We start from the raw sequence: 14,827 nt of genomic DNA, 5'->3' as shown, positions 1-14,827 counted from the left end.
TTCTTAGCTATAAATTGAGGGGTGATGTTAGAATATGTGTCAGGGATCCCATGGTAAAGTTTGTAATGCATTATTCTCAAAAATGTCCTCACCTGATAATTATATTATAGTTTCAACAACTAAACTTCATCCTTCTGTCCTAAAAGAGCGGATAATAACTGGGTAGGAAAGGCCTATGGCATAACAAAAAAACACTAGACAAGAAAATAGAATTCCTGACTTTCAGCCCATCCACTGACAAGCTTCATGATATGGTCTGACTTGTTTCATTCAACAAGACTTCATGTTCCTCATGCATAAAGCTATAAACTTTTTAAGTCCCTTTATAAGCTTACCATAAGCTGTAATCCCTCTTTGTGCTGCCTTCCTTGTTATACAGAAAGGGCTCTGTAAAATGTATGGCTCTCTCTATATAAACTATCATATAATAATGATGAACCAAGAACTTATTAAGAACCAAACTGTAAATGAGGACAAGTAGGCTGAACTACCCATCTTCTGGGGACTCAAGGGATGGAATACTGAGCGCCTCTCAATCAGTGTAGCATATCCTATTAAAAGACTTCCTGTAGAAATAGCTAATAGCAAAATAAAAAATTAAATTAAATTTGAAAAAATGTTCTCTGGGGCTCAGTATGTTTTTCCAGAGTCAAGAAAACACACTGCTTCTTCTGCAAATTTGAAGCATCATGGAGATATATGCAAAAAAAAAAAATGGTGCCTGAATACACACAAGTGTAAAGATTATTCTGGCAAAATCAGTGGTGTGTTATTAATGTGAAATTTTCCTTTCAGAAGAAAGGGTGAAAAAGTTTGAGGGGTATTATATTCTAGTTTGCTAAACAGGGTTAAGGCTTAAATAACAATCCCATAGGAAAGAAAGACATCAAAAAGATAGCTTCCTCACACAATAACACATGATAAGAATACTGGCAACTTACAAAGCAAAATGATATCTATATTAAATCTGAGTAAGACAACTGTCATCAAATCAGGGTAGGTTTACAAGGAATCAGAGGACCATGAATTTAAAGCTGAAAGATATTTAAGAGATTATCCATCCATTCCAACTTCCTCATTTTGCAGGTGAGGAAACTTAAGCCTAGAAAGGTGAAAAAACTTGCCCAAATTTACAGATGTAGTATCAGAATCTGGATGAAAACCCAGGTCTTCAAAACTATAGCTTTTTCCAGTGCAACATATTACCTCTTAAAGGTCAAGCCATTTGATTCCATCTGCATAAGACTTTAATAAAAGATGGAAAAGAACTCAAAAAGAGTAGTGATAGAGAGGGAAAGCCAACATGATGGAGAAGGAAGTACAGCCCAACTGAACACCAAACTCTTCCAAAAAAAAACCAAAAACAACCAAACAAACATAAAACCCACCAGACTGAGGGGCACAGCCAAGATGGCGGAGTAGAAGCACGACCTTCCCGCGGCTCCAGCTTCCACCTTCCCCAATCCATGTAAAAAGGGGACTCTAAAAAAACTTTGGAACTGCAGAACCCACAAAATGACACAGAGGAACTAACCTTCAGCTGAGGACAGCCTGGCAGGCAGGCAGGAATTCAAAGCAGCACTCTGGGAGCCAAGCCCAGCCCCAAGCCCAGGCTTTAGCCCCAGGGCAGACCTGACCAGCCAGAGGGACTCCAGATCAGCAGCAGCTGTGGCCTTTTCCAGATTTATCAACACACAGATGCAGAGAACAAAGTGAGAGGTCAGTGCAGTCTGGACTTTGGGACCAGTAAGTGGGAGTGTGTGGCTTTTGCCCCTGAGGGCGAAAAGCCACTGAGCCACAGTGTAATGGGAATGCAAATTTGGAAGATCTTCCCTGCCCCTAGGCTAAAGTGCACCTGAAGCCTGGGGTGGGAGGCTTGTTTTTCAGTAGATACTTCTTGATTGGCCAGTGAGTCAATAAGGTTGTTACATTCTCTGAGCCAGGAGAAGGCTATATAAGCCCTGATGTGTAGCTTTGTTTTGGGACTCACTTTGAGAAGTGTTCTGTGATTTGATCTGAATTCTGGGAAGCCCTTGTTGAGAGTCCCTCGGCTTTGAAAAACCCAGATGTGGAAACCCAGATGTTGACTGGGTATGGATGTAATGGTTGGACAGTTTGGAAAGCTGTCTACTTGATCTGTTAATGTCTTGATAATTCTGTCTGTATATTTTGAAGTTTGGGGTGCTGACCTTTTTCCCCTGAACAAGGTAAATGATACATGTCTGACTGATTAAAGTAAGCTTGTTAACCCATTTTGAGTTGCTTTCCTTTAACAAAGCAGATCCAAGAACCTGTGTTGGCAGACATCCTGGGGAAGCTGGGGTGCTTGCTGTTACACACAGGCACAGCCAGCCAGTGCCACGTGGCTGCTTCAGCTCCTGGCCTGCAGAGTGTAGAGGACCAAGCACCAGTCTGAGGGGTAATCGCTCTTGCTTTAACGTGCTTGGATCTGGATTGTAGTCTAGGGTGGAGGTCCTGGGTTGTGTATCCAGCTTGCCAGAGCGTGTGGAGACCTCAGAGAGGGCACCCATCTAATACCTCCAGCAGCTGAGAAAACCCCAGCGTTTGGGACGAAAGCTCCCCTATCTGGTGGCAGAGTCCTACTGTGGCAAAAAGCCCAAAAGTCAAGTAATTGAGTGGCAAAATGAGCAGGCAAAGGAAACAAAGCAGACAGAAGATTCCAACATTACACTCCTATTTTGGGAACAAAAAGGAGCAAAGCATGGAACAGGAGGAAAACAGTGAAGTCAGAACTCCTGTACCAAAAGCTTCAAAGGAAAATACAAGCTGGTTACAGGCCATAGAGGACCTTAAGAAGCAGATAAGAGAAGTGGAGGAAAAATTGGGAAGAGAAATGAGAAAAGAGAAATGCAAGAAAATTACAAAATGAGAATCAACAGCCTGACTGAGGAAAATAATACCTTAAAAAACAGACTAACTCAAATGGCAAAAGAGGTTCAAAAAGGCAATGAGGAGAAGAATGCCTTAAAAAGCCAAATTTGTCAGATGAAAAAAGAATCTCAAAAGCTCACTGAGGAAAATCATGGCTTCAGAATTAGATTGGAGCAAATGGAAGCTAATGACTTTATGAGAAATCAAGATGCTGTTAAACAGATCCAAACAAATGAAAGAATAGAAGGCAATGTGAAATATCTCATGGGAAAAACCACTGACCTGGAAAATAGATCCAGGAGAGATAATTTAAAAATTAGTGGACTACCTGAAAGCCATGACCAAAGTAAGAACCTAGAAATCATCCTCCAGGAAGTTCTCAAAGAAAACTGCCATGATGTTTTGGTACCAAAGGGCAAAATAGAGGTTGAAAGAATCCACCCATCACCTCCTGAAAAAGATCCCCAAAAGAAAACTCCTAGGAAAATCCACCAGACCAAATCCATCATGGAAAATTCAAGGAAAAGTGTAGAGTCTTTACCTCCCCAACCCCACCCCTCCCCTCCAGTCAGCAAAAGGTCTGGGCACCACTGAGATAGGTCAGGCATAGAACATTTCAGGGAGAGGCTATGCACCAAAAAAAAAGAGAAGCCTAAGACCCACACTAAGAAACCTTAACATCATGCAATGTACAAGAAAAGGTGCCAATTGGGAGCTTTGCGGCTGATTACCCAGTTTTAAGTCCTAGATCCAAGTTGAAGTGAGGAGACCGTGTGTGACAGGGTTGTAGTCACAGTGTTGTTTATCTTCCATTTTTGAACAGGACCAATGACATCACAGATGATGTCTTGACTTCGGTGTGAATTAGATTTCAGTGCTGCAAAGCTGCACAAAGTCATTGGCCTCAACTCCCTCCTCTTCCTGAGACATCAGAGTCCAGTAGCAGGACTAAAGTCAAGACAACTGGCAATGACCCAGGCAAGATGATGTCTGACAAAGTTCTAATCATTCCATAGCATCTGCTGCCTTCATGGCAATTGGAACAAACTGTTGTCATCTGACCATTCCTCTGGGGAAAATTTTTACAAGCTTAGAGTAACCACCCCCCCCTTACTCATCAATGAGTTTGAGGCATATCAGTTATCTTCAACCTGGTTTAGATTGTTTTTTGAGACTGTTTACCTGGGTATAGTAACTGTGCATTCTACAGCTTCTTAGAGCCACACATGAGAGTTGGGTGAATCAGGTGGACACCAAAGGTGCACAAGCACCTTTCCACAGGGAAATGAAAGGTTATAGTCCTGAGGCAGTACACTATGAGAAGATCAAGTTCAGAAGTAAATAGTATGTAGCTCAGACCCAAGGAGGAAAGTGGTATCTCTTTTCTACCTTCTAGCCCAGTCTGAAATGTGCAGAAGAATAACCAGGGCAGCGATATCAGAAGGGACCCTACAGTTTCATTACTCTGAACCAGAAGATCTTCCTCCTGGCTGAAAGTAGTTACAATCAAGCAGCAGTCTATTAATGCTCAGACCCCCAAACCAAGGTCAAGAACTTGTAGAGCTCAGACCAGAGGGAGTAGAAATCAGACTCTTCCCTGGATCAGACCACTTGGGAACATTGGAAGTTTGCAAGTCCTCAGCATGAGCTAGCTCTGCAATCTAAGAATAACATAACATTCAATAGCCCCAAGAAAGCAGCAAGAGGACCAGCCTAGACTTTCCCTTCAGAAGAGTGCAAAGCCATTCTGAGTAACAAGTTTGAAGTCAGGAGGTAGCATGATGACTAAACTAATAGAAAAAGAATCCTACCATTAAAAAGGTATTATATTGACAATGATGTTCAAGACATAAACATAGAAGAAGAGAATGATCCCAAAACAACTATGAATTTGCACAAAAAAATACATCTCAGGCACAGAATCAAGATAAAGGAAGAGGACAGGAAAATGGACTAGAAACCAGACAACAATATGATGTTTACAATATATCAAAACAGAAAGATACAAACAGAATTAAAATAAAAAGCTGAAGCAGAATACATTATGTTTCAGCCAAAGTGAAAAAAAAAAAAAAAGAATAGCATGACTAGCAATCATGACACTGAACAAAAAGCAAAACCAAAAAAGTTATGATTAAAAGAGAAGTTACATTTTCCTTAAAGGTTCTAAACCAATACTAATATATATACAACAATTGGAATAGCAATAAATTTTTAAAAGTAAAATGAGTTATAGGAAAACAAAAACAATTAAATAACAACAGTGGAGGATGTCAGACCTAGATAAACTGAATCAAAAACTAAACAAAAACAAGTTAGGGATTTGAAGAAAATCTTAGAAAAATACTATTCCTCTGAATAATAATAAATGAAAATAGAAAGGCACATGCAAATGCTAAAAAGCAGAAATATTAAATAAACTCTTTTAATGACCAAATAATAAAAATTATATTTTAAGAATGGTCTTTGAAGAAAAAGATTAAAAATAAACTGCAAAGTAAATACTCTAATCCTAAATAATGGGTGGATCAAAGAATAAATTATTGATTACATTAAAAATTATGAGACAACATAGCAAAATGTGTGGGACACAGTCAAAACAGTATTAAAGGAAGATTTTATATCTCTAAAACTCTTTTATTAGTAAAAGATCGCATAAAAGAGTTGGGTATGCAATTTAAAAAATTGGATACCCACAAATAAAAAATTTCAATGAAAAACCCAAATAAGAAATCCTTAAAATCAAAGGAGATTTTAACAAAACTGAAAATTGAAAAAAAAAAATGGAACTAATGATCTTAATTGAATTACGAATATATGAATTATAATTGAAATATTAAAAAAAGATTCAACAACATAAAAAACAATAACATAGCTATATCACTGTTCAGTCATTTTTCAATTATATTTGATTCTTCCTGACCCCATTTGGAATTCTCTTAACAAAGATATTAGAGTAGCTTACCATTTCCTTCTCCTGCTCATTTTACAGATAAGGAAATCTGAGGCAAATGGAGTTAAGTGATTTGCCTAGGGTAAATGACTTGACCAGCTGTTGTGTCTGAGGCCAGATTTGAACCCAGGAAGAAGAGTCTTCCTAACTCCAGGTCCAGTGCTCTAGCCAATGCACCACATAGCTACCCAGATAAGACATTATCAAATTTGATTTTTTAAAAATAAAACTGCCATCATCATGTATGAAAAAGATGAATTCACAACCAAGTGAAGAGACTGAAAAAAGATTAAAACAACTTGCTGTCATCTCACACCTATCAGATTGGGTAAAGTAACAGAAGGGAAAAATGAGAAATGCCAGTGGGGATATGAAAAAATTAGGACACTAATTACTTGTTGCTAAAATTGTGAAACGATCCAACCAAATTTTCCTTAAAAATTAGAATGGAGAAAATGGAAACTAATGACTTTAAGATATATCAAGAAATTACAAAACAAAACCAAAAGGATGAAAAAATAGAAGACAATGTGAAATATCTCATTGGAAAACAACTGACCAGGAAAACAGATCCAGTAGAGATAATTTAAAAATAACTGGACTACCTGAAAGCCATGATCAAAAAAGAGTCCAGACATCATCTTTCAAGAAATTATCAAGGAAAACTGTACTGATGCTACTGAACTGGAGGGCAAAATAGAAACTGAAAGAATCTGTTGATCACCTCCTGAAAGAGATCCCAAAAGGAAGACTCCTAGAAATATTGTAGCCAAATTACAGAGTTCCCAGGTCAAGGAGAATTGCAAGCAAGCAGCCAGAAAGAAACAATTCGAGTATTGTGGAAACAGAGTCAGGATAACACAAAATTTAGTAGCTTCTACAATAAAGGGTCAGAGGGTTTAGAGTATGATATTCCAGAGGTCAGAGGAGCTAGGATTAAAACCAAGAATCACCTACCCAGGAAAACTGAATATAATCCTTCAGGGGAAAATATGGTCATTCAATGAAATATATGAGTTTCAAGCATTCTTGATGAAAAGACCAAAGTTGAACAGAAAATTTGACTTTCAAATACTAGACTCAAGAGAAGCATAAAAAGGTAAAAGGGAAAGAGAAATCCTAAGGGACTTATTAAAGTTGAACTATTTACATTCCTACATGGAAAGATATTTGTAACTCATGAGACCTTTCTCAGTATTAGAGTAATTGGTGGGAATATATACATAGACAAAGGGCACAGGTGAGCTGAATATGAAGGGATGATATCTAAAAAATAAAATTAAAGGGTGAGAGAGAAGAATATACTGGGAGAAAGAGAAAGGGAGAGGTAGAATGGAGTAAATTATCTCACATAAAAGAGGCAAGAAAAAACTTTTACAGGGGAAGGGGGCTGAGGTAAGAGGGGATGAGTGAACATTACTCTCATCTGATATGGCTTACGGAGGGAAACATACATACTCAATTGGGTATGAAAACCTCTCTTACCTTATAGGAAAGTAGGGGAAAAGGAGATAAAAGCCAGGGGGTTAGATAGAGGGGTTGATCGAAGAGAGGGCAGAGGTATAATCTGAATGCACACCCTCTGGGGGTGGGTAGAGGGGAGAGATGGGGAGTATATTTGGAACTCAAAATCTTGTGGAAGTAAATGTTGAAAACTAGAAATAAATTAATAAATAAGATGTCTCCTGGCTCTGCTCACTTTGTTCAGTATCAGTTCATGTAAGTCTTTTTTAGGTTTTCCCTTTAGTTACTTTTTAAAGGTGTTCCTGTTCCCACTGGCTCTTTTCCCTCACCACTGATCCCCTTCTTCTCATTTGTTACCCCTCCGTCCCTGAGCTTTATTAGTTCCTGTTTCTTGCTTTACCTAGTTGTCTCTCTCTTCCCCTCTTTCTTCCTCAGTCAAGCTGACTCCCCTTCCTCTCACCAGTTAAGCTAATCCTTTTCAATAGCTTATTAAAATTTCACATTTTGCATCCCTTTTCAAAAAGGATTTCTCCAACTTTCATCTATTTTCTTTTCTTTCTCTTTATTATAAACATTCTGTTAAGACCTCTAACATCATCTGATCTCTTTTTTCTTTGTGCTTTTCACAAAATCAGAGCATCCAAGGTAGGCTCTTTCCTATATAAGCACTTTCTGCCACGATTTTTTAAGGCTTACTGCATGGAATCTCCTTTCCCATCATGCCTCATTCTCAGAACAATGTTGATTATTGCCAGTGTTAGAGAGGATACTGCCCCATTGTAGGGTCTCACCCTAATGGCTTTTCTTGTAGATCTTCTCCCTCCCCTCCCCCTCCCCTGGTCCCCTAACATTTGCCTATAAATCTCCTCTTTGTCTCCATAAATTCTCGCTCTCAATGCCAGTTGTACCCAGGGGTTCCAACACCCACCTGGTCAAAACAAGCAGACTTAGAGGCAACAAATCCCCCAGGCCTTTTCCACTGAAAGGCCCTCAACCTTCACCCTATAGGGTAATGTCCTCTATAGGGACATTCATCAGTGTAACCTCCTACCACTTTCAAAGTAAGGCCTCTTTTTCAAAATGTCACCAGGTTCCATCAATAATCCCTGTCCCCCTCCTCACTGTTACCTCTACCAAGTTTCAACCTTCACAACTTTGTCAGTATGTATCTTTGGAAAACTTCCTTTTTTTAAAAATTGATTCCTTTGATATTCTTGACTTTTTGTTCCTCCAGATGAAAATTGGCATCTGTTTAGAAAACAGCTTTAGAAAGATGTATCTTACTGGTCTTTTGGTTGTAAATGTTGTTGCTGTTGCTGTCTGCATTTATTCACTCCTTCATTTCTGTTGTTTGGAGTATTGAAAAAGCAAATAAATCTCTTCAGTTATGGTTTTCCTTCTAAAAATGTTCAAAGTCTTCATTATCATTCATTTTTTTTTTCATCGTGGTTCTTCTTTTGTCCTGTTATGGTTAGGTTAAGATTTGCAGGACAGGTCACCCTAGGTAAGTTTCAGTGTTCTTTGAACATGTTTTTACATCCCTTCTTCTTCTAGTAGGTGTAGAATAGTCTTGTGGTATTCAAATGTCCTTTGTTTTGTATTAGGCATTTCTCCTGAGGGCTGGTAGAACTTGTTGCTTCTCAAAAGAATTGTTAAATTTAACCACTATGTGTCTAGGAGTATGCAATCTTGGGTGGGTTGTTTGTTTTTAATGGAGGTCATCTGTGAATTTTTTCAATTGGAATTTCACTTTTTATCTACAGAAAGGTCTGAGCAGTTCTCTTTTATTATTTCCACAAATATGGTATTTTTTTTTTTAAGCAATCGGGGATAAGTAACTTGCTCAAGGTTACGCAGCCAGTTATTTCTGGGTGTGGTGCTGAGTATCTGAGGCCGGATTTGATCCAGGTCATCCCAACACTGGAGCCGGTGCTCTAACTCGCTGAGCCACCTGACCGCCCCTTAAATATGGTATTGAAGGGTTTTTTTTGGTCATATCATGTTCTTTTGGGAGATTTATGATCCTTAGGGTTGCCTCTATGCATCTTCAAGTTCATGTTTTGCTTCAAAAGTAAGCATATTTTCTATTAATGTTATTGTTCTTTCCTTCTGTTCTAGATTGTACTTCACTACTGTGTATTTGAATTCCTAATCTACTTCTGTGTCTTTTGTTTCTTTGGTGAGGCTTTGTAATGGGAATGTAAATTTAAAATCTTCCCTGCCCCTAGACCCTTTGACTGGCTTAAGTGCACCTGGAACCTGTGGAGGGAGGCTTGTTTTTCAGGAGATACTTTGTGATTGGGCAGTGGGTCAAGAGGGTTTTTACATTCTCTGAGCCAGGAGATGGCTATATAAACCCTGCTGTGAGGCTTTGCTTTGGGGCTCACTTTGAGAAGTGTTGTGTGATTTGATCAGATGAGACCCTGGGCAGCCCTTGAGAGACCTCCAGCTTTGAAAACGTGGATGTTGATGCTTTCCTCTCTGGTATGTGACTAGGTATGGATATATGTAATGATCAGACAGTTGGAGGCCTGTCTGCTTGAATTTTTTCTGTCTTCTTGTAACTTCTTTCTGTATATTCTGAAGTTCAGGGTACTGACTTCTTCCCTTGTACTAGGTAAATGATATGTTTGATTGATTAAAGCAAGCTTGTTAACCCATTCTGAGTTGCTTTCCTTTAGAAAAGCAGATCTAAGAATCTGTGTTGGCAGCCACCCTGGGTATGGTGGGGTGCTTGCTACTACAGGCTTGCTGCAGCAAATTCAAATTTTTCTATAATTCTCTTTGTCTTTTAAACCACTCAAGAATAATGTGTTTTGTTTCTTAAATATAAATCCATAGGATTATCTGTCTCATCAAACGTTGGATCATGTTCCTTTATTCTGTAGTATTCGTAGATTCCTGAACTCATTTAACAGATCTGGAAGCTATAATTCCTAACAGTGCTACTGTATTTCTAATGAATTTATCTATTTATGTTCACAAGGCCTTTGAGATTTCTTTCTGAAACCTTTGGTATTTTGACCTTCCCCTCTCCCCTCTACCTACTTTCCTTATCATTCACTTTTTGATTCTAATTGTGGTTTCCTCTGGGGTGGATCTCCAAGTGTCTCTGCCTCCTCCCACACTAAGTAAATTTACAGATCACCAAACTAGATCTCTGCCTCAAGTGATTTCTGAATGGTCAGAACTGATGCTGAACTCTTTCTTCAGGCTTAGTGAAGCACTGCAGTTCTTCCCTAACACACAGGGTATCCTCTACCAGTAACCTATCCAACTTCTGTGTGATCTGGCACAAGCAATTCAGAGCCTGTTTTCCCTGGCCCTTTCACCTTGCAGGATTTTATTCCTGAAAGGGTAGGCTGTCAAGTTGGCTGTCAAGCCTCATGGTAAAAAGAAAGAAGGTGAATCAGAAGGACTAAGGTATAGGAGTGGGTTTTGATGTAAACCTGTTTTGTGTCTTTGGGTATACTAGTGGTAGTGCACAGAAGGAGGGGAAGGAATGACAAATTCAAGAGTCAGTGAGGGGCAGTTCCTGAGCTTTTGGGGGATTTTTTAAACCTTCTTTTGGAAAGGTATGAGAGATCATGGGGAAGCAAAGAAAATGTCTAGTTAACCATCTTATTGCTGATGTTACTTGGAAGTCAATGGAGCCTTTCTTTAAAGGATAATTAATATCTTCCTAAAACCATAAAAAAGCATTATCCATAAAGGGGATAAGTAAGAAGTTAATCAGAAAAGCAAGGATAATCATTATCACCAATACTATTAACTAATTGTATAAGAAATACAAATCATAGCAATAAGACAAGGAAAAGAAATTGAAGGAATAAAGAAAAGCAGAAAAAAACCAAAATTATCACTTTTTGAAGATGGTATGATTGTTGAAAGAAAACCTAGAGAATGAAAATAAAAACCCTAGAGAATAAAAAACTAATCCAAACAACAACTTCAGCAAAGTTGCAGGATATTAAAAAAAAAACACAACTCAAGAAATCAGCTGTTTCTGTATATTAAACAAAATCCAGGAGGAAAAGACAAAAGGAGAAATTCCATTTAAAATAACTATGAACAGTATGAAATATTTGAGAATCTACCTACCAAAGCACACCAGGAATATATAAACAACTACAAAACACTCCAGACAAAGAAAGGCAGTTCCAAACAAATGGAGAAATATTAAATGCCTATGGGGTAGGTCAAGTCAATATGATAAAAATGACAAAAATACCTAAATTAATTTACGTTTTTGGTGCCATACAAACCAAACAATTGAAGAATTACTTTACAATACTAGAAAAAATAATATAAAAATTCATCTGGAGGAATAAAAGGTCAAGAATATCAAGAGTCAATTAAAAAAAAAAAAGAGGAAGGGTACCAGATCTCAACCATGACTACAAAAATGTAATCATCAAACAATTTGGTACTGGGTAGGAAATAGAGATGTAGATCAATAGAACAGATCAGGTACTCTAAATGGGTACATGATTTGAACATAAAGGGTGACATCACAAGCAAATCAGTAGAACAACGAAGAAATTATCTGTCAGATCTAAGGAGAGGGAAAAGGTTCATGACCAAACAAAGGACAGAGAAGTTAAGTTCACAGGAGGCAAGGTGAATAATTTTGGATACATAAAATTAAAACACTTTTACACAAACAAAACCAATGCAGCTAAAACAACAGAAAAATAGGAAACTGGAAAATATCTTTTAACAACCTTCTCTGATGAAAGACTTGTTTCTAAGGAAAATGAGTCAAATTTAAATGAAAAAGTGCCATCTGCCACTGGATAAATAGTCATAGGAATAACAGTTTTTTTGCAGGAAGAAATCAATACTATCATTAACCACATAAAAATTGCTCTAAATCACTGTTAAGAAACAACTCTGATGCACCACTTCACACCCATTAGATTGGGTAAGGTGACAAAAAGGAAAATGACAAATGCTAGAGGGACTGTGGTAAAAGAGGAACACAAATGTACTAGTATTATGAACTGTGAACTGGTACAAATGCTTTGGAAAGCCATTTGGACCTACGCCAAAACAGCATTAAGCCATGATTTATCAATACCACGATTACCTCTATACCCCAAGGAGATCAACAAAAGAGACACATGTACAAAAACATTTATAGAAGCTCTTTTTAGAGTGGTAAAGAAAACAGAAACTGAGGGGATTGTTCACCAATTGGGAAATGGATGAACAAATTATATTATATAAATGTGATAGAATACTGTTGTTCTGTAAGAAATGATAAAGGGGAGTTTCAAAAAGGCCAAGGAAGACTTGCATGTACTGAATCAAAGTGAAAGGAGTAGAACTAAGAGAACAATTTGTAAAATAAGAGCAACATTGTGAAGATAATCAACTTTGGAAATCTTAGCAATTCTGATCAATAAAATGACCAATCACAATTCCAAGGGACTCATAATGAAACATGCTATCAGTCTATAGATAAGAAAACAGACCGTATGAATTGAAGCATATTTTCTTCTCTTTCTTTTTTCTTAAGACAAAGATTAAACAAGAATTTGTTTTGCATGATCATACAAATTTGTGTTTTGTTTTTCTTGCTTTCTCAATGAGGAGCGTAAGGGGAATGGGGAGAGGCAGAGAATTTGGAAATTGAAAATAAAACTGAATTTAAAAAAATAACAAAAAGTGTCATTTCAAAAGGAGGAAAACAACTACAGGATCAGGAAAATCCACAGGCTAGTGGACCAATCTGAACTAAAGTAGGAAGAACTAAGGTAAGAAGGAAGGTGGGCAATCTAAGAACTAGAAATGAGGAAATAATACATTCCAGACACTGAGGGAGGAGACAGAATGTCACTTACTTGGAAGAGCAAGTAGATCAGTTTGACTAGATCATAAGATATATAGATGAATAATGGCAAAAACTTCTGGAAAGACTGACTAATGCCAGATTATGGAGATTTCTACATGCTATGAAGTTTGTTTTTTATTTCAAAGGCAATAAGGAGCAAACAAAGATTCCTGAACAAGGGAGAGATTATTTGTGTGGTTGTGTGGAATATACATTGGAAAACGAGAAATAAGAACCAGAGAGGTCAAGTAGAAGGCTACTAAAATAATTCAAACAAAAACTGAAGAGCCTCAACTCCATAGGTCATGTTAATGGATAAGAGAGAACACAATGAATCTGAGTGACTAAAAGGATAGTAATACTCTTTTATTTTTTTTTTTTTAAAGCAATTGGGGTTAAGTAACTTGCTCAAGGTTACACGGCCAGTTATTTCTGGGTGTGGTGCTGAGTGTCTGAGCCCAGGATTTGATCCAGGTCATCCCGACACTGGAGCTGGTGCTCTTACTCGCTGAGCCACCTGGCCGCCCCTAAGCAATTGGGGTTAGGCAACTTGCTCAAGGTTACATGGCCAGGTGTTTCTGGGTGGGTGCTAAGTGTCTGAGCCCGGGATTCGATCTCCAGGTCTTCTCAACACTGGAGCTGGTGCTCTTACTCGCTGTGCTACCTGGCCGCCCCGATAGTAATACTCTTAAGAGAAATAGATAAGTTAGTCATCCAGCCATGCTTTCTTGGCAAAGATACTGAAGTGGTGTGCCATTTCCTTTTTTAGTTCATTTTATAGATGAAGAATTGAGGCAAACAGGCTTAAGTGACTGGCCCAGGGTCACAAAGCAATTAAGTAAGAGAATCCAGCCTAACTGGTTTACACACACACACACACACACACACACACACACAATTTCCATTAGAATGCAAGCACTTTGAAAGGAGGGACAATTTCATTAACTGCATTTGTGTTTCCAGGACCTAGGTCAGTGTCCAGCAAAGACTAGGGGTTTAATGTTTATTGACTGATCAATTTAAGAGATTATTATTAATTAGTTAAGTGATTATTTGTAACTTTGGCAACCATTGGGAGTCCTCAAGTCAAAAACTAGATAGCAGTTAACCAGTCACTTCCCAATTCCCAGTCTCAACTGTCTATTTCCTAATTCCCTGCAACTCTAAACACAACATTATCTCATTCAAGGGAGGGCAGAGCCAAGATGACAGAATAAAAGCAGGAACTTGTTTAAGCTCCCACTTCAACCACCTCCAATACCTGTAAAATATGACTCTAAACAAATTTTAGAGTTACAAAACCCACAAAGTGACAGAGAGAAACAAATCTCCTTCTGAAGGCAGCCTGGCAGGCTGACAGGAAGGGTCTATTGCGCCAAAACGGGAGCCCAGAGCAGTCCTGCGTGAGCCGCGTGGGCCTAGACCAGTGGTACAGACTGACCAGAGCAGATTTCAGGAGAATGAATCACCAGCAGCTGTGGCGGTTTCCAGACTTCTCAACCCATAACAGCCAAAGAGAAAGTTAAAAGTCCATGGAGAGCTCTGCTGATCTAGGGTGAGAGTAGAGTGTGGTTTAGCCCCTGCCCCCAGGGCAGCAGAGGTGGTGGAGGCACAGGGCCTGCTGCTTCGGCCCCATGGACCAACCAAACATTCAGAGGATAATTGCTCTTGTTTTGACCTGC

General features: G+C 38.5%; 3 protein-coding genes across 13 annotated transcripts in view; all 3 read right to left on the bottom strand.

The window, feature by feature from the left end:
* The window catches only part of MTA1 (metastasis associated 1), a 279,124-nt gene that overhangs the window by 110,160 nt on the left and 154,137 nt on the right, over nucleotides 1-14,827 (bottom strand). The window lies entirely within an intron of this gene.
* CRIP1 (cysteine rich protein 1) overlaps nucleotides 1-14,827 on the bottom strand; it is a 311,632-nt gene that overhangs the window by 214,921 nt on the left and 81,884 nt on the right. The gene's annotated exons all lie outside the window — the stretch shown is intronic.
* CRIP2 (cysteine rich protein 2) overlaps nucleotides 1-14,827 on the bottom strand; it is a 258,552-nt gene that overhangs the window by 161,841 nt on the left and 81,884 nt on the right. The window lies entirely within an intron of this gene.

The sequence above is a fragment of the Petaurus breviceps genome, unplaced genomic scaffold (assembly GCF_028583685.1).
Source record: "Petaurus breviceps papuanus isolate PSGF00001 unplaced genomic scaffold, PetGlider_PUasm1.0 64, whole genome shotgun sequence".
Classification (NCBI taxonomy): Eukaryota; Metazoa; Chordata; class Mammalia; order Diprotodontia; family Petauridae; genus Petaurus; species Petaurus breviceps.
Note: the sequence above shows the minus strand (reverse complement) of the source record. Positions and strands in the feature narration are given on the sequence as shown.